The sequence below is a fragment of the Mauremys reevesii genome, linkage group 1, assembly GCF_016161935.1.
Source record: "Mauremys reevesii isolate NIE-2019 linkage group 1, ASM1616193v1, whole genome shotgun sequence".
Classification (NCBI taxonomy): Eukaryota; Metazoa; Chordata; order Testudines; family Geoemydidae; genus Mauremys; species Mauremys reevesii.
Window position 1 is genome coordinate 80686695 of NC_052623.1, and position 22378 is coordinate 80709072.

The 22378-nt window shown below is 39.6% G+C and overlaps 1 long non-coding RNA gene across 2 annotated transcripts in view; it reads right to left on the minus strand.

Annotated features, from left to right (window-relative positions):
• Positions 1 to 22378, minus strand: part of LOC120387869 — an 82738-nt gene that overhangs the window by 5311 nt on the left and 55049 nt on the right. For both annotated transcript variants that reach the window (XR_005590387.1, XR_005590386.1), the window contains exon 5: positions 18117 to 18159. This is a non-coding gene — a long non-coding RNA (uncharacterized LOC120387869). The remainder of the gene's footprint in view (positions 1 to 18116; positions 18160 to 22378) is intronic.

A 22378-nucleotide genomic window follows, 5' to 3' on the forward strand; every position in this document is an offset into this window, starting at 1 on the left:
AATGGGATAGAAGGTTGAAAGTCTACTTATCATTCGTATAGATCTTTACAAAGTTATAAAACCATCACTGAACCTATTCTCTGACTGGGGCGGTGGACAATTTCTTCAGTGTCAGATGTCAAAGCTCACATGTGAAGTGACTGACTGTCATGTTGTCCTTTCCAGAGAGAATATTACTTGTGTAAGGCTTTGACCTTGGCCTTGAGTTTGCTGTTCCCTGGACAGTGAGTGGGAGCTATAAAACTACAGACTTCTCAGTGGAAACACCAAACATGAATACTGAAGGTTTGATCCTTCAACACTGACTCAATGGCAGTTTAGCCATTTATTTCAATAGGAGCTGTGACAAGCCCTAAACTTAGAGAACATACACAAAGAAGATACCCAAGCATAACCAATAATGGACTTTAATGTGGTAATTCTACCTCTATACTGTATGAATAAACTTGGATTTTGTGAATCAACATCTACCATTTACATTCTATAGAATCATCAATAATAATATTGTTGAGGTTAATGGAGATTTTAATGTTATAACTACTCACTCCACTGTATGAATAAGACTCGTTTGGGAATCAACATCTCCCATTTGCTTTCTACATAATCATCAATAATAATGTATTTAAATAGCAACGAAAAATAAAAATCCAGTTCAAGAATCAATGTTGGTAATGATGTATGTAATAGAATACGACTAGCTTTGACCCTCAGAGGTCTATACAAGCAACTTATTTTGATTAGTAAACTGAGCAAAACATAATGTGGAAAATATATAGACAATAGTAACCCTAATGTTAACATATCCAATAATATATGGAACTTGATTCCATCAGAGGGTTCTGCTGATATCATAAACTGCCTTCAAAATTGAATTATACAGTCTCAGCATTTTATAGGAGTAATATGAATGATAATTTATTGCAGCAGTGCCCAATTGTGCTGCTGAATGTAAGGTCCAGTGTTTCCATTATAAAATTTGTTTTTCAGCAGTATTATAACTCACTTGTAAAAATTCTTTTTAGGTGGACTTTGATAGACAATATTCCAATGAAGATTAATGTGTTTTGTGTTATTTATTAAATATTGTTTAAACTGATAGAAGTGTGCAAAACTGATAGAAGTGCACAAAACTTTTCATGTGTCTTTGTTGACCTGCAGGGTAGACCCTTAGAAACTGAAATCCATTTATTTTAACAACATATTTTTCAGGATATTGTTTTTGTAAGGTAGATCTGGATAATTAAATATAAAGAATGGAGATAGTTAAATTTTAAAATTGTCTTCACTCATTTAGTAGAACTTTAAAAAAATACTTATTATGTGTCTCTGTTTCAACACACCCATTTTTTAAATCATTTACATACTCTCTACTGTAAAGGTGAAGTGTACAGGGGGCCAAAGGGGTACAACCCAGTCTCCCAATCTGAGGCCATAGCTGAAGATGTCATTTCTAATTCAGCCCTGCCACATCCCCTCTTCATGCACAATGTTATGACCTTGCACCTAGGTTGCAATCGACAGACCACTCCTGCAGACACTTACATACATGAGTGCAAGGGGATTATTCAAATATGTAAAGCTACTCCCATGTGTAACTGTCTGTAAGGTAGGGCCTCAATTATTTTCAACATTCATGGTGTGAAAAAGCACCAGATGTGGACCCTTTAAATTAGTGACTATGAGTTAATCTGAAAAATTCTGGAGAGACTGATAAACTCCTGGACATCTGGATTCTAATTGGAATCTATTTAAAATATCAATAATCTTATTTTTTACAATATGATTCTCTATCAAGAGAAACATAGGAACTGACATCAACACAGATTATTGTTTCATCTAGTACAATCTTCTGCATCCAGCAACAGTCTATCAGTTGTAATTTCCACAAAAATAATAAATAGTTGAAGAATAAATTCCCATATATCAAACCAATAGGTTATACCCTACTCATATTAAACTGTAATACAAAAACTAATAACATGTGTATGCTGTATTATGAATGGTGGTCACTGTTGCAGCTGCCTTTACCAACTCATATTTTCTGGATTGAATCTCAGACAATCAGCCCTCATCGAAGCTCAGATACCCACTGGGATATTTTTTTCACTGCACCAACCAGTACAGACATGGTAGGTCTGGATGTCATTATATTGAAAGCACTATAATCCACGTTTCTTCCATGACCCTCCCAACAGAAAAATCAATGTTGAACAGGATGCACATGACAGATACCTCATATGAGAGATCCTTCAAGGTTCATGAGTAATTTCCTTCAGAATATTCCCCAAAAGGATAGAAATTGAACCTTTTACAAGTATCTTGATCAATCTCTCGTAGAGTCAACCAAAATCTCAACACAATCTCATGGAGAACACTATCCAAGGCTGGTGATGGCTTTAAAACAATCAGCATGGTCACCTTATCTTTAGTTAGGCTGAGATCTTAAACTAATGTAATCAGTAAAGTTTTTACATCCTATAGTCCATACATCCTACACCCTATAGTCTGATTATCCAGATGCAAGGAAACTCTCTGGCCTCAAGAAACTACTAGAGCTGTATCAGCACAACTTTCTCATTGGCCTTTCTTAAAAAGAAGATTGAATACTAGAAAAATAGTTAACAATAGTGTTACAGTAAAGGGTTGATTTCTTCAGCAGAGCCTGCCTAATTACTTCTTTAAGAATATCTGGCAGGGTGGGCAAGTGATTCTATCCAGGAAAAGTAAATGATGCACAGTGGCTAATTTCACTGTCCATGACTGTAGGAAAGGAAAGATTTTTCCTCCGGTCAGCTTGTGTCTCCTGTGCAGATGGAGTAGCCATCACCACTATAGAGTCCAGAAGGTGCATAAAGTTTCTGCATGGCAGCAAAGTGGGTAATTTCTGTGCATCAGGTCCTTAACTTTCATATAATTGTTTGCTTAGTACAACTAGAGATGCTATAGCTTACTTCAAGATGACAAGAGAAATAAACAGAACAGTGAATATGAAATATTGCATGCTAGTTCATAAAGGCAGAATGCCATTAGCAGATCTCACACAGCTATGTGTGTGCTAGGTAGAGAACTTAAAAGGGAGATATTTCACAAATGAATCTTTATTTTCCTTACTAATTAATAAACACCATGCTGTGAATAACTGGTGATAATGTTCTAATAAGAAAAATCAATAAATTTACACCCAGGGTCACAGTAATTGATGCTGCAGAATAGAAAAATGCATTCTCCATTGATCCTTTAGCAATCTTCTAACTAAAAAGGACAGAAAAGAAAGCCAATTACTGTGGTATGCCTCTGAAAATGATAAGATTAAAACAAGCTAATTATGTGTTCTTGAATAACTACAATTTTTGATGAAAGTAAGTAGAGTTAAGGGCATCCTATGTCTCCTGTACAGAGGTATTACTTTTTACTAATTAAAATTTAGTAATTTTACATTTAACAATTGGCAGATAAATAGTTAGAAAAGTCAATCTTAAAAAGTTTCTTAGGTAAACATTTTAGTGTTGTTGTTAGCAGATGGTTAAACTGAAAAATAAAACCAACTCTTAGACAATTAATGTATAAGTAAACATCACATGTGAACTGGAAAGATTATTGGAAGAGAGAAAATAAAATATTGGGCACAATTGTCTGTTGCCTCACATCTTCATCAGACATTTGATCCTTCAAGGAGATCTGCACAGGTGCATCCATGCAGGGACCCACTAAGTTCAATGGGGCTCCACCCACACAGAGCATAATGAAGGATCGTGGGCACAGTTATTTATCTGAGGGCCCAGTAGGTGTAAAATGATACCACATCAGAATAGTAGTTCTCATTCTGACGTTTCATGAGTGAAAATGGCTCCACAAGGGGCATGGGAATGGAAAAATCAGGCCATTTGGATTTACGATCCCACGGAAGAGGAAAGTACACAGCAGTTCTATAAAGTTTTCGAAGTGTTTAAAATGCATCGACCATTTGCTCTATCAGGCACATAGATTTCCTATTTTCTCTTCTAGACTGAATGAAGCTAAAATCATCAGAAACAAAGTCTGAAAGAACCATTTGTAGCCCCTCCCCTAGGTGTGGCTCAAACCTCCTCTCTGGTACTTGCAACTTGTAGTGGCCCCTCACCTCACATGGTCTTCTTTCTCAGTTCTTTTTGTGATGCCTGGGCCCTCCACCCAAGGTAACTCCTCACTGTGCCTGAGACACAAGTGCTACCATCCTTTGAGAAAGTGAATATTGCTACTTCCACTGCTGGCATGGAGTATAAAGCCCAGTACACAATAAAGTATCTCAACACAAATCCCAGCCAAGAAATGACACACTACAAAATTATAATAAGAAAGGGGGTGGTGGTTATTGAACAGGTAAATAGGATTTGGGGAAGGAAAGGGATTAGATTAACTAATAAATACTAAACATTAACAAATCAACATATTCCCCACCTCTCAGGACTCACAACTCTTCCTAACCCCCAGCTCTCTCCTTGGCACCTTCCTGGGCAGATAGTAAGCTGGGGTTCAGTCCAGAGAAGAGTGCCGGGCAACTTAAACAACACAATGGGTAATCTTACAGTGTCTTTGCCCTGAGTGGGGTAGGATACTCTCCCGACTCTTGGTCTGGAGTCCCATGGAGGTCTCAGCTGGCTCTCAGTAGTCAGCGCCAGGTTGGATTGCTGTCAGCCTGGACACTGGTATCTGGAGCACTAGACCTGCCTGACTCATGCACTAGATCCCACAGCGGTTCAAAGATGCTCTTTGGTGGGAGAAGGAGTTAATTAAAGATGCCATGGGCTGCTTCTCTCTCAGCTCCCAAACTCAGAGTTCAAAACTGAAACTAAAAACTAGTCTCCTTGTCTCTGAGTCAGGTTGTCCCTTCCCCCTGAGGGACTGAGCTGACCTGGCCCATCACTGGGCCAGCAAACTGCTAGTCCATATCACCCTATGCAGAAACCTCCCTACTGGCCTGAGCAGGAGATTCTAGCCTATTCTGTCCCCACCCTCTACTCCAAGCTTGCTGGGAAATAATGTCAAAAGACTCTAGTAGCCATTATTGTTACAGTCCATACAGTACGACCCCCTAGAGTCTCATTCCAGAGTTCCAGGAACTAGAACTCACCAAATGGGGTTATACATTCAATAATATTTAAATCTGTAGCTTGCTAAGAATCTTACCCATCAATTTCTGCATCAAGTCCAGAACTGTTGGTTGAGCTATAGCGTATAATTTGGTAAAACATCCAATCTTAGGCCTGGGTCTACACTACGCATTTAAACCGATTTTAGGAGCGTTAAACTGATTTAACGCTGCACCCGTCCACACTAAGAGGCCCTTTATATTGATATAAAGGGCTCTTTAAACCGGTTTCTGTACTCCTCCCCAACGAGAGGAGTAGCGCTAATATCAGTATTACCATATCGGATTAGGGTTAGTGTGGCCGCAAATCGATGGTATTGGCCTCCGGGTGGTATCCCACAGTGCACCACTGTGACCGCTCTGGACAGCAATCAGAACTCGGATGCAGTGGCCAGGTAGACAGGAAAAGCCCCGCGAACTTTTGAATATCATTTCCTGCTTGCCCAGCGTGAAGCTCCGATCAGCACGGGTGGCAATGCAGTCCCAAATCCAAAAAGAGCTCCAGCATGGACCGTACTGATGTGATTGCTGTATGGGCAGACAAATCTGTTCTATCAGAGCTCCGTTACAGAAGACAAAATTCCAAAGCATTTTTAAAAAATCTCCAGACAGAGGCCACAGCAGGGACTCAGCACACTGCTGTGTGACAAGCGTAAAGGAAAGCCAAAGAATCAAATGGATGCTCATGGAGGCAGGGAGGGGGGACTAAGGACTCAAGCTATCCCACACTTTCTGCAGTCTCCGAAAAGCATTTGCATTATAATAATAATAGGAGATATACCAATCTCCTAGAACTGGAAGGGATCTTGAAAGGTCATCTAGTCCAGCCCCCTGCCTTCACTAGCAGGACCAATTTTTGCTCCAGATCCCTAAGTGGCCTCCTCAAGGATTGAACTCACAACCCTGGGTTTAGCAGACCAATGCTCAAACCACTGAGCTATCCTTCCCCCCTTGGCTGAGTGCCCAATGCCTGTAGGGTCAAACACATTGTCCGGGGTTGTTCAGGGCATAGCTCATCAATTTACCCCCCACACATACACACCCCCAGAAGGAAAAGGGGGAAAAAATCGTCTCTTGACTCTTTTGTCACCCTATGTCTACTGAATGCTGCTGGTAGACGCGATGCTGCGGCAGTAAACTGCAGCATCCTCGCCCCCCCTCCTTGGTGGCTGATGGTACAATATGACTGCTATCCATCATCAGCAGCAGCCTGGTGGCAGATGGTATAGTACATAAGGACCGGTATCCGTCCTCATCATCAGCCAATGAGTGCTCCTGGCTGGCCTCCCAGTCATTCCCAGTAGATGGTACAGAACGGCTGGTAACCGTCTTCATCATAGCAACAGGGGGCTGAGCTCCATCAGCCCCCACCCTTCATGTGTAAAGAAAAGATTCTGTACTGCCTGGACTATCATAGCAGCAGGATGCTGGGCTCCTCTCCCCCACACTGCTTAATGTCCTGTCTGGACTATCATAGCAGCTGGAGGCTGCCTTCCCCTCATTTTATCTCACAAACAAGTCACTGTTTCTTATTCCTGCATTCTTTATTACTTCATCACACAAATGGGGGGACACTGCAACGGTAGCCCTGGAAGGCTGGGGGAGGAGGGAAGCAACAGGTGGGGTTGTTGCAGGGGCACCCCCTGTGAATGGCATGCAGCTCATCATTTCTAAGGGATCTGACACGGAGCGGCTGTGCTCTCTGGTTCTCTGATACACTGGTTCTCTAGTACACTTGCCCCATATTCTAGGCAGGACTGATTCTATTTTTAGATACCATAAAGGAGGGATTGACTCGGGGAGTCATTCCCATTTTTGTCTTTTGCACCCCCGGCCGACCTCAGCCAGGGGCACCCATGACAGCAGCAGACAGTACAGTACAGAAGGACTGGTAACCGTCATCTCATTGCCAATTTACAATGGCAGCAGACGGTACAGAACGGCTGATAACTGTCTCTGCTATCATGCAAAAGCAAATGAATGCTGCTGTGTAGTGCTGCTGAATTGCCTCTGTCAGCGGCATCTAGTACACATACGGTGACAGTCACAAAAGGCAAAACAGGCTCCATGGTTGCCATGCTATGGCATCTGCCAGGGCAATCCAGGGAAAAAGGGCGCGAAATGATTGTCTACCGTTGCTTTCCCAGAGGAAGGAGTGACTGACAACATTTACCCAGAACCACCCACGACAATGATTTTTGCCCCATCAGGCACTGGGATTTCAACCCAGAATTCCAAGGGGCGGGGGAGACTGCAGGAACTATGGGATAGCTATGGAATAGCTACCCACAGTGCAACGCTCCAGAAATCGATGCTAGCCTCGGACCGTGGACGCACACCACCGAATTAATGTGCTTAGTGTGGCCGCGTGCACTCGACTTTATACAATCTGTTTTACTAAACCGGTTTATGTAAAATTGGAATAATCCCGTAGTGTAGACGTACCCTTAATGTCAGGTCTTAAAGTGATAATGAATCTACCACTTTCCAAGGTAATGTCTCGTAAAAAAAATTATATCGAGTATATTTTCCACAATACCACATATATTGGCATTAATTTTGCTACCAGACCTTGAATTCTTTACTGTTTGCATCCAATATCAGCTTTTGCATGATTTTGCCTGGGCGTTGTGTCAAGCGTAGAGGCCTAGAGTTGACCAAGTAATCCCATTTACCCTTTTTAAATATTGGCACGCTTAGTTTAAAGTTTGCAATTCAAAGCTTTTTTTAGTTTCAGAATGTAAATTTTAATCTTTGTTTCTTTTTAAATTGATGAAAAATGCTGGTTTGTCATATTGAGCTATTTTTGAAACATCTGAATTGATTTCCTTAATAAGTTCCCAAAACGGTCTTTTCTGTGCTGAGAATAAGGAAAAGGGAATTTTCTTTGCAGTGAATCAAGGGGTTAGAATGAAAGTGCCATATTAACCATAACAACAGATTGTTACTAGTGACATTGCTATCTACATATTATATTATGTATCCACACATTACAGGAAGATTAAGATTGCAAAGTCAAGCACTCAAAGGTTAGGAAATACCAGAATTAAGGCTGTCTGTGTAACCTAAGTTCAGCCCTCTTGCAGTTATGCATTATGATATTTGTAATCAATTGATCACGTCCTCTCAAACCTGTCCATCTCCCAATTTTGTCTGTTCCCAAACTCTGACTCCTCGTCCCATTCTCCTTGTCTACCCATACCACATCTTCATTTCTCAGACTTTCCATCCCATTTTCACTTGCACAGCTAGTCCTAGTCATAGATTTCAAGGCCAGAGGGGAATACTGTGAATATTTAGTCTGACATAACACAAGCTGTAGGACTTACCTGAACTAATTCCTGCTTCAAGTCCAATAGGTGAAGTTGAACTAGAGCATATCCTTTTAAAAATATCCAATCTTGATTTAATAACTTCTAGTGATGGAGAATCCTCCACAACCAATTGGAATGGTGTTCCTGTGGCCAAAACCCCTCACTGATTAAAAAAACCTGTGCATTATTCCTAATCTGAATTTGTCTAATTTCAATTTCTAGGCCAGGAGTCGGCAACCTCTGGCATGCAGCTCACCAGGGTAAGCACCCTGGCAGGCCAGAGCAGTTTGTTTACTTGCTGTGTTGGCAGGTTTGGCCGATTGTGGCTCCCATTGGCTGCGGTTCACCAGCCCAGGCCAATGGGAGTGGCGGGAAGTGGCGTAGGCAAGGGATGTGCTGGCTGTGGCTTCCTACCACCCCCCTTGGCCTGGGACGGTGAACCGCAGCCAGTGGGAGCCACAATCAGCCAAACCTGCCAACAAGGCAGGTAAACAAATTGGCCTGGCCTGCCAGAGTGCTTATCCTGGCGAGCCACATGCCAGAGGTTGCTGACCCCTGTTCCAAGTATTTGCTCATGTTATATCTTTATCTGATGTATCGAAGAGCCCTCTATTGTCAAATTTCTGTTCTGCATAACAATCCTTATAGATTGTGATTAAGTCACCCTTTAACATTGTCTCCCCCTTGGGACTCTGTCTGAGTCCCACTCTTCCCCCACTCCCAGTCTCTTCCCTCTAGATACTAGTCCTAGTCTCCTTGCCCAGCTAGTCCCATTTCCCCATCTCAGCTCTTCATATATTTGTTTGTTCACTTCCACTGGCTCCCATTCTCAGTTTCCTTCTGTGAACTCATCATCTCCTAATTCCCCCTCTCCAGTTCCTCTACCCAGTCTCTTTGCCCAGCCAGACCTAATTCCCTGTTAGATCTGTCTCCCTACTCCCAACCCCATTGATTCTTTGTCTAAGTCTCCTTGTCCTGACAGTCCCATTTTCCTCCTCTTCCCACAGCTTCTCATCCAATCTCAGCCTAACATATCCTGAACTGACTGGCTCCCAGTCTTTACCATCTCATCTCCCTCACCATCTTCCGGTCTCCCCACTTATCTTCCAGTCCCAGTTTCCTTGGCCAGCCAGTCAGTCTTCCTCCTTCACCAACATTCAGTCACAGTTTCTCTGTCTTTCAGAGATTCCTAGAATTTAAGCCCAGAAGGGATCTTTTTCATTATCGTGTCTGACAGCCCTTCTCGTCCCTTCTCGTCCCTTCCCTCCAGTCACAATGTACCCCATTCCCTTTCCCTTAAAAGATCATGAGAATTTTTTTATTCTTGTAAAATAATGTATTTTTCCCAGCATCAGTTTTGGAACTTGCCAAATCTTTTTTTCTGAAAAGAAAAAAAAACAGAGCGTAAAGCAGCATAGGGCATTTCAGTCTAAATGGTTAAAATGTTTAAAATTTGGCAACAGGAACTCATAATGGCAAGTGTTGGGCAGCCTTCAGAATAGGTGATGTTACCAGCTCCGCCTATAATATAATTGATCTTTACGTGAAGTATGTTTTGAATTAAATTTGAGTACCTTTTTAGCTGGTGTGAAGAAAAAAACAAAATGAAGAAATAAAAAAAAAAAAAAGAGGCAGAGAAACCATGAACTAAAGTGTATATAAGAAGGACAAACAGAATCAAGGAATCTAAAGATGGGAAAGAGCTTTTAGTCATTTTTTCAGTCACTTTGCCAATGAAGGATACTTCCCAAATGTTCATTTAAGAGAGATGGGCCCAAACCAAAATCCAGGAAATAAACCTGAGATCCAGATGTAGTTCAAATCCCAGTTCACGGCACAGAGCTATCTCTGTAATGGGCTTAATTGGAACATCTCATGTTTTGGGAAAACTCAGATTCAGATCTGGATTGTGACTCCCCAATGTCAATAGGGTTCATATTCGGATTTTGATTCATAACATAGAGATTATCATCCAGATACTGAACAGCAGTTGAGAAGCAGCTCTGCAAAACTAGCTTTAGGTTACCTTTTGTACTCCCCTGATGCTAGGATGATCTTTGCCAGACATGTTTCCAATCAGAGTCCAGGCTGATCTAAGTTGTTCCATTTCCCAGCAGCCTAAAGACACCATTGCAGTGGTCAGGTATCGCTAGGGTGCACTGTCTCTCCGGAGAGTCCTCCTTACCACTGCTCACATCCCCTCTGTTGGAATGTGACATATCTTAAGCACTTAGTCTATTCTTTTTTAAATGTTCGGTAAGATGAGAATTCCACCACTCCTTTGAGCTTTTGAGGGACTAAAGAATTAGTAAAAGGCAATTCCTGTCTTCTGTACTATCTCCTCCTGCTATCATGCAAATATTCTAGCTTATGCCTTAGATGGCGGCTTTGTCTTTAAACCTCCACCAAGTTAGTTATTTGCATTTGTGCCAAAGAGAGTAGCCACATTAATGCTGTCATTATGGCAAGGCCATGGTATGTCTTGTAGCTGAAATAATATTGTAAATGTAGATTTTGGTTAGAACTTTCGTGGTCACATTTATCAGAGAGCTGAAGAGCTGAGCTGAAAGTTAAAGCAGATGTAACAAGCTGTATTTTGCCCTAGGCGTGCTTTCACTAATTTTAGTTTGTTGTTATTCAGTTCAGTGAGCTTGTGCAATTTTTACATTTCAATTAGTTGCATAACTACCTAAAATAAGTATCAAATAAAGTAATCCTAAAGCTGGCTCATAACATGAAAAGTTCCAGCACGTACTGTTCAAACCTGTTTGATCAAATGTTGAGGACTTTATCCAGGAGCAGATATCAGAGAGGACAAAAGAGGTATCTTTTGTTCTATTGCACAGGCATTGGCCACAATCCTGCTGGGAAGCATAGTCACTACTCACTATTAGTGCTTCTGTGGGTTCTAGCTCCCTGAACTGATTAGGAACGGAACAAAAACATGTTCTACCCAAAGGGCACATGTGTGCTACCCTAAAAGTGAATAATACCTTAACTTCCATGTCACTCCCATTGAAATTAATCATAAGATGATCATAGTGATGGAACACTGGATGTACCTGATACAGCCAGCACTACTGGGATTGTATGCTTCCATACACATCAGGAACATTAGGGCTAAAATGAGTAAACTCCCTCAGATACAATATACAACACGGTACAGATACCCTGGGTCAGATTCTGCTCATACACATACAAGTTTGTAAATCTGGAGTACAACATTATAGTACTATGCCATCCACTTTTACCTTTAATGGAGTTACTCTAAGCTAACTAAAAGGAGAATTTGAATGTATGTGTGTTTTACTGGGCATTTTGATGACTGTGATTGTTATAATACCTACTGCTGAAGCAATCTCTCTAAATATCTAAAAAAAAGTAAAGGGAAAATTCAGAGAAGATAGCAAGGATGGATCAGAGGGGAAAAAGAGACAACTTGAGCAGTTACCCCAAACTCCAAATTTCAGTTCCACACATCTCTGCCCTGGGCATAATTCTCTGTTGCCTTGCACCTTGTGTTGTCATTCACACTTGCACAAAATATGTATAAAACACTGTAGAATCAAAATAATAGCATTTCATATTTACTCTGCATAGGTCTAAATGACTACCCCTCTCAGAAGGCCATTAACATCTGCAAAGCAACTTGATTATCACCTTCAGACCCTGTCTCAAAATTCTCTTTTACCAGAATGCCTACAAACAGCTTGGCATCCAGAGACCACTGCCTTGCATGATGATCAATATTGCCTCATTATTTAGTGGCACTCCCTCTCTGTTTGTATGCACCTGTTTTCTCTTTTCTGCTACTTGTATTATAAAGTCCTTGGGATGGGTACCATCTTTTTATTCTGTTGGTACATCACATAGCACAATGGGGTCCTGGCCCATGGTAAGTTCTACAGTAATACAAATAAATAAAATAATATGAATTATAAAAAGGCATTGGAGAATGACATCAGCAAGCATTGAAACCAAAAGTTGACTAAGCTATTTATGACCTGGCAGAATCAGACAGAACAGAAGAAATCTGCTTTTGATAGATTTTCATACTGAAGAGTTTGATATTTGTTTGAACCACACCAAACTGGCAGGGGGTGTAAAAGTCTACACAGACTTCGAATTTGTAATGTAATGTGTCACTCAATGTCCAAGATCAGGAACTTCAGAAAGGGTTTCTCATTGTATATCTCGTATACAGACAGGAGAGGATCATCTGAGATTACTGTGTGAGGTATGCTGAAACCGGTTTCCCTGATCTCTCAGAAAAGTAGTCCTCACCCGTAATCAGGATGGCAGAAGAACAATGAAGAACAATGAAGACGTTCTAGAGGCAGAAGCAATAGTGTAGTTTTGTATTTCCCTGCAGGTATATTTTCAGATGACTAAGAAGCATTATATCTATGAGTGCTTCTTAGTAGATCTGGGGCAGGGTTTCTCAAACAGGGGTCGCCACTTGTGTAGGGAAAGCCCCTGGCGGGCCGGGCCGGTGTGTTTACCTGCCCCGTCCGCAGGTCCGGCTGATCGCGGCTCCCACTGGCCGCGGATCGCTGCTCTGGGCCAATGGGAGCTGCTGGAAGCAGCGGCCAGTAAGTCCCTTGGCCCGCGCCACTTCCAGCAGCTCCCATTGGCCCAGAGCAGTGAACCGCGGCCAGTGGGAGCCGCGATCAGCCGGACCTGTGGATGGGGCAGGTAAACACACCGGCCAGGCTCACCAGGGGCTTTCCCTACACAAGCAAGGACCACTGTTTGAGAAACCCTGATCTGGGATAAATATATACAATATGAGAATAAACTGGAGAGCCTCAGTCCAGTTCCAAGCATTGGCAAGATAACAGAGTTATACTTAACCAACATGTTATGAGATGGAGTTGAAAATTCTCATACTGCAGACCCACTTTAATAGCATAATTGTTTTGTGGACTATTCCCCCTCCCACTTTTGATCCCATTAACATCCCTGTAGGACCTACTGCATTTGCTTTCAAGGAAAAATAATATTCTGAAACCATTTAATGTATATGTAGCTATGTTATAATGATACTGAGCAGATGGAAACGATGAGGGAGCCATAATATCATGTGAGCAGCCAGTTCTCCACAGACTATGTGTGGTCTATTTACCATAATTGGACAACCACTGACAGAGAACAGGAGGGATTATTATATAGTTTATGTGTGACACAATGAGAATTTTTTTAAATGTTGTGTATTATGTGATTAAATGACCCAACTATGTGTCCAAACCATATACCAATTTGCATCCTACTGTATTTTAATTGATTAGGTTTCTGTGGGTGTATTTCAGTGATTCATACTTGAATACAATATACAATGTGTATGTATAAGCTGGTACTCAAGGTAACTTAACCATTAAGTGTTTGGAACTTAAAGAATGATAGTGCTGTGGTCCAAATAGTCTAGAATTGTACTGGAATATGTGAGGGTTCCATTGGGCACTCTGCATTTTAATGCAGGAAGTTTCCGAAAAGTCTGACAGTTGGCTGTGATTTAAATAGTATATATAAAAATTTGCTCCTGCCTTTTTCAGAGCAAAAGGAATACAGAAAAAAATCAGAATACTTGATTGACTTAGATGTGCAAGTGTGTGGATTAGAAAAGGAAGGCTGCCCTTTTAAAAATATGGCCTTTCGAGAATGCGAGCACATTCTCGAAAGACTAAACTAAACTAAAGAGTTTGTCTTTAGTTCCTCATCCATGAGGCAGCATTTGATTCCACATCTATGGGAAAAACCCGTCAGTTTTATTATTAAAAGACAATAATATTTTTATTTAATTATATATCCTTTTGACATCTATCATTCTTGGGAAGCCTGATTTTGGGTATGTTTAATAGTGATAACACGCACACATACACACTCATGCATATACAAACATTTTTTTTTGCCATCAGGAAATTTTATATGTATATAATTGTTTTATTTGGTTACTATTTTTTCCTTCCTTTGCTCCTTCTTGTTCTTTATGATTTATCTATTTCTTTCTAGCTATAAAGTAGTCAGTGCCAACACTACAACTATTGAAGCACGTATCTTTGCTGTGAATATATTATATTCACACCACTAAAGAAAGAGCATTTGGGCAACTTTTAATAGCAATACACCATGTGCTGCTCTAATACATTTTAATTTTCCTGCTTCTTTAATAACGCTCAGTTTTCAGTGTTCACACTGGAGGTGCAAATGTCTTCTTAGTTTTACATAATTCTATAATATTGTACCTTATTGAAACATGATGAAATCCTCTTTTAAGTGCTCAATAGGTGAGAAATATCAACATCAATCCTTATGGACCAAATCCTGTAAATCCTACTCACTCCAGCTAAATGACAGCTGGAAGGCTGTGTGATATGGTTCAGATTGATTCTATGCTGGGTAAGATTTTACTCCATAACAGAATAAAAAGAATCAAGGCTATAGAGAGTTATACCATTCTCTATTTACACTCACAAAGCATGAAGTACAGAAAAGAACTCAAAGCACACACAGGCATACCTAAAATGTCTAGGGAACAGACCAATCAGTGAAGTTAATGAAGCTGCTCATGAAAGTAAGAAGCAGTCATGTGAGTATGGGTTACAGAATAAGACACCCAATTTGTTTCCTGAGCCCCTGTGCGAACAAATATGAGATGGATAATTATGCTAGGTATGTCATGAAATACATTATGGCATGTTCTACTTTGCTACACAAGTGCAAACCCCTGTGTCAATATACTGCACTGGTATTATACAGGGCTTGTACCAGTGCTACATATCCTCATCCAGGGAGTTTGATGTGCTAAAGAGAAACTTTTTAGTTTGCTTCCATTTTCCCTTGGGCAATTTCTTCTTTGCTACTTCTTCCAGAACTTTCTTGGATAGGTAACTTCCCAAACCCCACTTTTGCCTGTTTTTCTGTTACAGATTTAAAGAAACCATATTTGTATACCTGACAGAACAAATCAACACCAGCTGCCTTCAGCTAACAGAAACCACCATTGAGTGCCAATAACTGACAACAGAAAATTCCAGTATTTCAATATTCATTTCTGTTCCAGGACCTAAAAAAATGAGTGACTAACTCCCAACCTCCATGTGCCCTTAGAGTAAAATCAAAGCCCAAAGGAACCACATTAGAAGTCACCTGCTCCTTGAAAAGCCTTTTAAATCAAATTAAAATCCATTTGGAACAAACCTATGCATCATCCACTTTTCTCATCATTAACAGATCCAGGAGCTTTTCTTTGGTGAACAGAAGACCACATTAGAACATTTATCATTGTAATTGTCATTAATTCACATCCTGGTTGTTAGAGATTGACCTACATTGTCATCCCTACAAGTGGTCAGTGTTGATGAACAATTGTTTGACTGGGTGGATTAGATCACACTATCCCCACGTGTCCCTATTTGGAGAAGAAAAGGACATTGGTCTTCAAAGCAGCCAGTCCATCATGTTTTGTAAGTATTAAAACTAACAAAAATAAATAAAAAGTCTTTCCCTTACATATCAGATGTGGGTAATACAGATGGCAGTCAAATGACTGCTTTATCTTTCCTCCCTAGTCTTCTTCACTCCCCCTTTCACTGTCCCTTTTGACATTGCCAACCATTCTTGTCTCTTCTTGTGTTGCCTGCACTCATTCTACCAGTGATACTAACCTCACCCTCTTATTAGTACACTTCTTACAACCAGCTCCATGCTTCCTTCTACAATGTCTGTTAGCCAATGGCTACAGAACACACACACCCTGAACTAGACTATAAGGTTATCACTCTCTCCTCTTTCAAATAACTCCTCAACACTCATCTGTATCATTACATCTGCAACAAATTAATAGATTATTAGGGTTGGAAGGGACCTTGAGAGATCATCTAGTCCAACCCTCTGCTCAAAGCAGGGCCAATCCACAAATTGCTCCCTTAAGAATTGAACTCTCAATGCTGGGTTTAGCAGGCCAATGCTCAAACCACTGAGCTATCCCTCCCCCTCCTCTGGCTGGTAGTAGCTATAAAAGAGGCAAAAAGAGTATAGTTGATTTTATTTTTAAAGGTTTATCACTCTCCCACACCGTACATCTGTGCCTTGTCTTAATAGATTGTAAGCACTTTGGGGTAAAGTATTATGCATGAGACACATCATGGGCACTATTCCAATACAAATAACAAACACTGGAATACAGCAATAGCAACATCATACAAAACAGCAGCATATACCTCATGGGCCTCATCATCAGACTATGAGATGACATCCATTTATATATACAAGGCAGGCTTCTGATACCTTCTCAGCACTACAGGGAAATGAATTCCTGCGGGCAGCAGGTCCCCAATGGGCATTATACCTAGGATTTTATGGTGGGTGTGGGTGAGTAGGAGGTGTTGGGGATTCTACAATCTATTTGCTGACTTTGACCCCCAAATCTCATTGATATTTATATCAACTAAAGCATATGTGAACATTAGTTATAAATCAAAGAAAAGAGCTGATATTGAATTTGCATAAATGCATTTCTATAATTAATTATTTTCTATTAATAATGCATGAAAAAAAATGCAAGGGGATTTTTTTCTTCTTTTTGATTAAGCCCACATGACAAATTTCGGCACTTTTTACAAGAGCTGATAATTGGTATATGATTGGACATGAATTGTATTTCTTTTTTTTAATTTCTGACATTTCTGTCATGAATCATCATGTCATATCCAGCTCTGTCACATTAGCTTATAACATGAGACAACAAACATGACACAATATGTCACAATAACCCAGATAATATGTCAGAAAGTTTTGGGGAAAAAAACCTCGCTTTCAGGTTGGATGCTGAGTATCAAATTATCACAGGAAGTACTTGACATGACTTTATCAGAGTATGAACAGTCCGGTAGAATGCTACATAATGGTGAAATACAAGTTACATTTTCAATATGCCACTGTTCAATCATGTGTTTCAGATTTATAGACACAGGTGAATTTCAATAAATTATAGACTGATAAAGAAGTAGTTATATCTAACGACAATAATAAATAAAATAAACTTTTAAACTTTAAGGGAAATTTGACTAGATCTTTTTTTTTTCCATGTGTTCATAAGAGATAGCAAAAACTCAGATGTAGCATATGTTTTTCAGTGAGATCTTGACTATATCCAGCTTTATAGATGGGCTGATGAAAGAACAAGGAAGTTAAGTGACCTGGCCACGGTTACAGAGTGAACCCGTATATTTTAGTTTATTTTTGAACATGGCATACTTCTGGTTTTTTGTCTGTAACATATACACATAGCACATTGCTTTCCCTTTGCTGTTTTAAATCAAGAAACAACCCAGCATGGTATAAAGTATAACAGAACACTATGTACTGGAAAATGAAAGCACCAGATGCTTGATGCAAAATGTAAAACCTGTCGCAAAGAGTAATAGAAAAGTTATTTTTTAAAGAATGCTGTAGTATGTAATCTACTTATTCCTGGGCTTGCACAGACTTTTATATAAATTATAAAAGGTGATACTGTAGACGAAAGCTGTTTGCAATTTGCAGAGACCATTTTGTTGTCAAGTAGTAGTCTTTTTCAATGTTTTTCATTATTAGGCGAACCAATTAAGCCACACTCAGAATATGCCACATATGCTAAGTACATAATTTGTATAAAATTCTTATCTGTCCATTACCTTTATCCCCATTTTCCTCTCCCTGACTTGGAGCAGTGAGTTCCTTTAAAAAAAAAAAGAGTTTTGTGTTAAAACTGGCATGTTGAAATGTCTGACATGAGAATTCTCAAACTGTTAACTAGATTTTGGCATTTAATAAGATGTAAACTGCTGAAGCTATTTGCAGATGAAGTCTCATTTTTGTCCATCAGCAGGGGGCTGGGAGCATAATTAATTGAGTGAAAGTTAAAAGACGGACAGCATGGTTACATTTATGCAAATATTGCAGTAGAACATCTAACAGAAGAGAAAAATAGCTTGTAACTGATTGGTTTGGTTTCATACCAAAATCCACAGGGCCCATTTAAACATTGCAGATTGTGCATGACAATTAATACCTATAGGTTTTTTTTAATTTTAGTATGCATGCTGCGATAGAAGAAATAGGGGGGGGGGAACCCTCAGTAGCAGTCAAAGTTTCAAGTCCAGTGAGACAATTCTATTTCTGTTTTAAGCTCTTTTGCTGCTCATGAATGTTAAAATATAGTCACCAGGAAAAAAAATCATACGATGCATGTGCCTTCAACCATATGCCAGTCTCTGCTGTTTGTTTCTTTTATTCATGTCCCAGTCATATGGATCCTGGTACACCAAAGCTTCTATTTAATTAAAGTTAGCTAAAAGCTTAAACCGTAGAGATCAGGACAGCTGCTACAGATATTAACCCAGGTGCTGCTCAGGGTGATCAGATGCTCTTACAAGTATTGCACTCTATAAGATACTCTTTTGTCAGTTTTATCCTCATGGCTGCCACGGTATGTGGGAGTGACCCCTGAGTCAAGAGTAAGAGCTGAAAACATTTTAAATGTTCAAATGCAATTTCAAATTGAAATCCATTCTTCTTTGTATAATTTGTGCCTCATTTTTCACATTTGTGAGATATGCATGACTACCTTTTTCATTGATTTTTACTGTGCAGGCATTTGATTTTGTCTGCTGTACAACAACTGAATGTTCCCTATAGAAGGATTTGCTCGGCTGTCTCCCCTTTAATTCCACTTTTGTCCTTATTGTGGTTTCATTTGTGCATCTTATTGCAACAGCTCAGTAAATTGATATTAGTTAAGTTTTATTAGCACAGATGAATGTACAGCATGCCTCGTTACTTATTCATTGTGTAGGTTCCCTATATACATGTGAGTTTAAGTCTATATTCTTGAATTTGCTTGATTTCACTGCTCATCTTTATATATTTCAAAATGTTGCCAAACATTCTAGAACTAACATCTTCACTTCACGGGAGTGGTTTGAAAAAAATACTTTAGGAGGCCAAGGGATCATTATTTTCCTGGTGTGTACCAACAGGAGACTAAACGCTTTATTCTCATTTACAATGAGGTCCCTTTACACTGTCCTGGCAGTATTTTACTCTCACTTTAAGGCTCCTTTATTTAGCCAAAGCTGTGTAAATGGGCCTCAGTGTTAATGAGAATCAGCTCTTCTGTGTTTTGGGTAATTTTGGTTCTCAGCAATGGAACTTCTACTTAAGTGGACCGGAAGAGTATTGGACTAGGAGAAAACTAAAGCAGAAGCATACAGAAAATATATCTATGTATGGACTACTGATTTTGAGAATGACCTTCAATGGAAGTTCAGCATGCTCAGCATCTCACAGGATCTGCTCAGCACCCTGCAGCATTAGACATATAGTGTCTCTCACAACTGAGAACAGGCAGGGTGTCTCAGTAAACAAAAGGGATTATTCACTGAGGATGCTGGATGTACACCTGGATGCTGGATGCTGGATATAGACCCTGCAGCTCTCAAGCTCTCAGAAGTCCTGCTTCTCCAAAAGCCACCTTGGATTCAATGAAATTTAAACACTTACTTAAGTGATTTTCTGAGCTGAGCCTGAAAGAGACCACACATGGTCTGCCTAAGCTGAAACCCAGAGAAGGGTATGCAATCATGGAATTTTTACTTTCTTCTCTTTGTTCAAGTCTTAAATTCAAAATTAATATTATTCCAGCTCTTCCTAGTGCAAGTAGAGCTGTCACAATATAACCCAGCACATTGGTTTCTCTTTGAGCCAGCACACAGCTAGAACAAATTAGAAATTAGGGCCATCCATACCTGTAGGTTTCCTTCCATTCACCTGTGCAAGAGCAATTGATATAAATGGAAATTGTATAAATAGATTAAGGAGAGACTACATATAGATCATCCCATTTCCATCTTAATTCAGTGCTAACTTTGAAACTTACTTCTGTTCATTTAAATGCCAGCATTTCATTGTGGAATATTATACCACAAACATTTAATGAATGTGTGAATGTACAGTGGTGCCATTATAAATCAGCAATATATGAAATATTGTATTATTCCCCTATACTTAGAATGGGCCATATCTGTGGACATGGTAATAACTGGCACCTGTTGAGTTTTTAGGGGACTCTAATGTACCTACAGCATGTGGCTGGATGATCATTGCCATTGTTCCTTTTATTTGGAAAATGCAAAATGCTGCATATGCCAGTTGTTTCATATTCTATCAAATAATTACTAAGAGAATGGAAATATTTGCTTTTGTCTTTTAATCTTCAGGGTAAAGCAGAGGGGTAGCCATGTTAGTCTGTATCCACAAAAACAAGTAGCCATCCTTCAACAAAAACACTTCAAAAACAAATTTCAAAGAGAAACTGCAGAGCTACAATTCATTTGCAAACTTAACATCATTAATTTGGGCTTGAATAGGGACTGGGAGTGGCTGGCTCACTACAAAAGCAATTTCCCCTCTTTTGGTATTGACACCTCCTCATCAATTATTGGGAGTGGACCACATCCTCCCTCGCTGAATTGGCCTTGTCAACACTGGTTCTCCATTTGTAAGGTAACTCCCTTCTCTTCATGTGCCAGTATATTTATGCCTGTATCTGTAATTTTCACTCCATGCATCTGAAGAAGCGGGTTTTTTTACTCAAGAAAGCTTATGCCCAAATAAATCTGTTAGTCTTTAAGGTACCACCGGACACCTCTTTTTTTTTTAGGGTAAAGCAGTGCCATCATCTAAGAAGTTTCTCTCATTACAGTTTATTGGTTTCCAATAAGATGGCTCCAAAAAGCAGCAAAGGCAGTTGAGCCTGATACATATTTTGAATGTTATTTTCTGCATATCACAGTAATTACTGATACTGAAATATATTCATATGGACATATACAATAGAAAATGAAATTATCAAAAGACATCCCTGAAGAAATTCCATAGATATTGGGGGAAGAGTTGGGTATGGTAAAATATTTGGGGAAAAAATGGTTGTCCATGTTTATTCCAAAGAATTCCTTGTGGATTTATTTGTCCCTGCCTATGATCCACATCAATGGTGTAAACAGGCAGCAAAAACAAACAAAAAGCTATTTGCAATGTTGCAATTTCCCAATTAAGTTTATTAACCTTGTAAAAATAGTGCCCTATTTAAGTAAAAAGCAGACCCAATGATATTTGAAAATGACATTTAGCATAATGGCAGCATGACTGATTAATCATTAATGCATTCAATTATTGCTACCTCTGATTATCAAATAACTGATTGAACTAGCAGATCAGGCCCTTTTATACAATAGATCCGGGCAACATAATTCAAAAGATATGACAGAGGCAGGAGTGTGAGGGCAGAAGATGAAATGAAATAAAAGCTTTGGAATGGAATAGCACTTATTCCATATAGTGAATGAATTCCTTTTGAGCAATATATTTAAAAGTTTCCAACCCAGCCAAAATAATAATAAAAAAAAGAACAAACAAGCATCTGTCTTTTTTTCTGAATATCCTTGTGGAATCTGTGCCAGTTAAAACACCTGAAAAGAATGGCAATAAAAATCCGGTGGTTGTGATTCAGTCAAGCTTATAACTCTTTCTTGGAAACCTCATGAAACATCAATGTGGTAAACACAAAACCACTTCTAACAAAGTTGCCTGCCAAAATAACTCTATCAAGGTAGATTATGTAAAGTTATATGCAGGATGTCATTAAGCAGCAGTAAATACTACACTTATGGGAACTATGAGAAGTAGTACTGTAGAAGTCAGTCTAGTGAAAGTGCAGCTGAATATGAGGAACAATATTTACTCGAGGCAGCTACAGAAATAGCTACAGTTTGCCCCAGATGACCCAGGGGTTATACTAGCTATAGAATGTCATCTTTCCAAATTTAAAAGCAAATGATTTTACCCTGTCACACTGCTCTGTTATCAACTACCAAACTGCTGCAAAGTAACTTTCTCA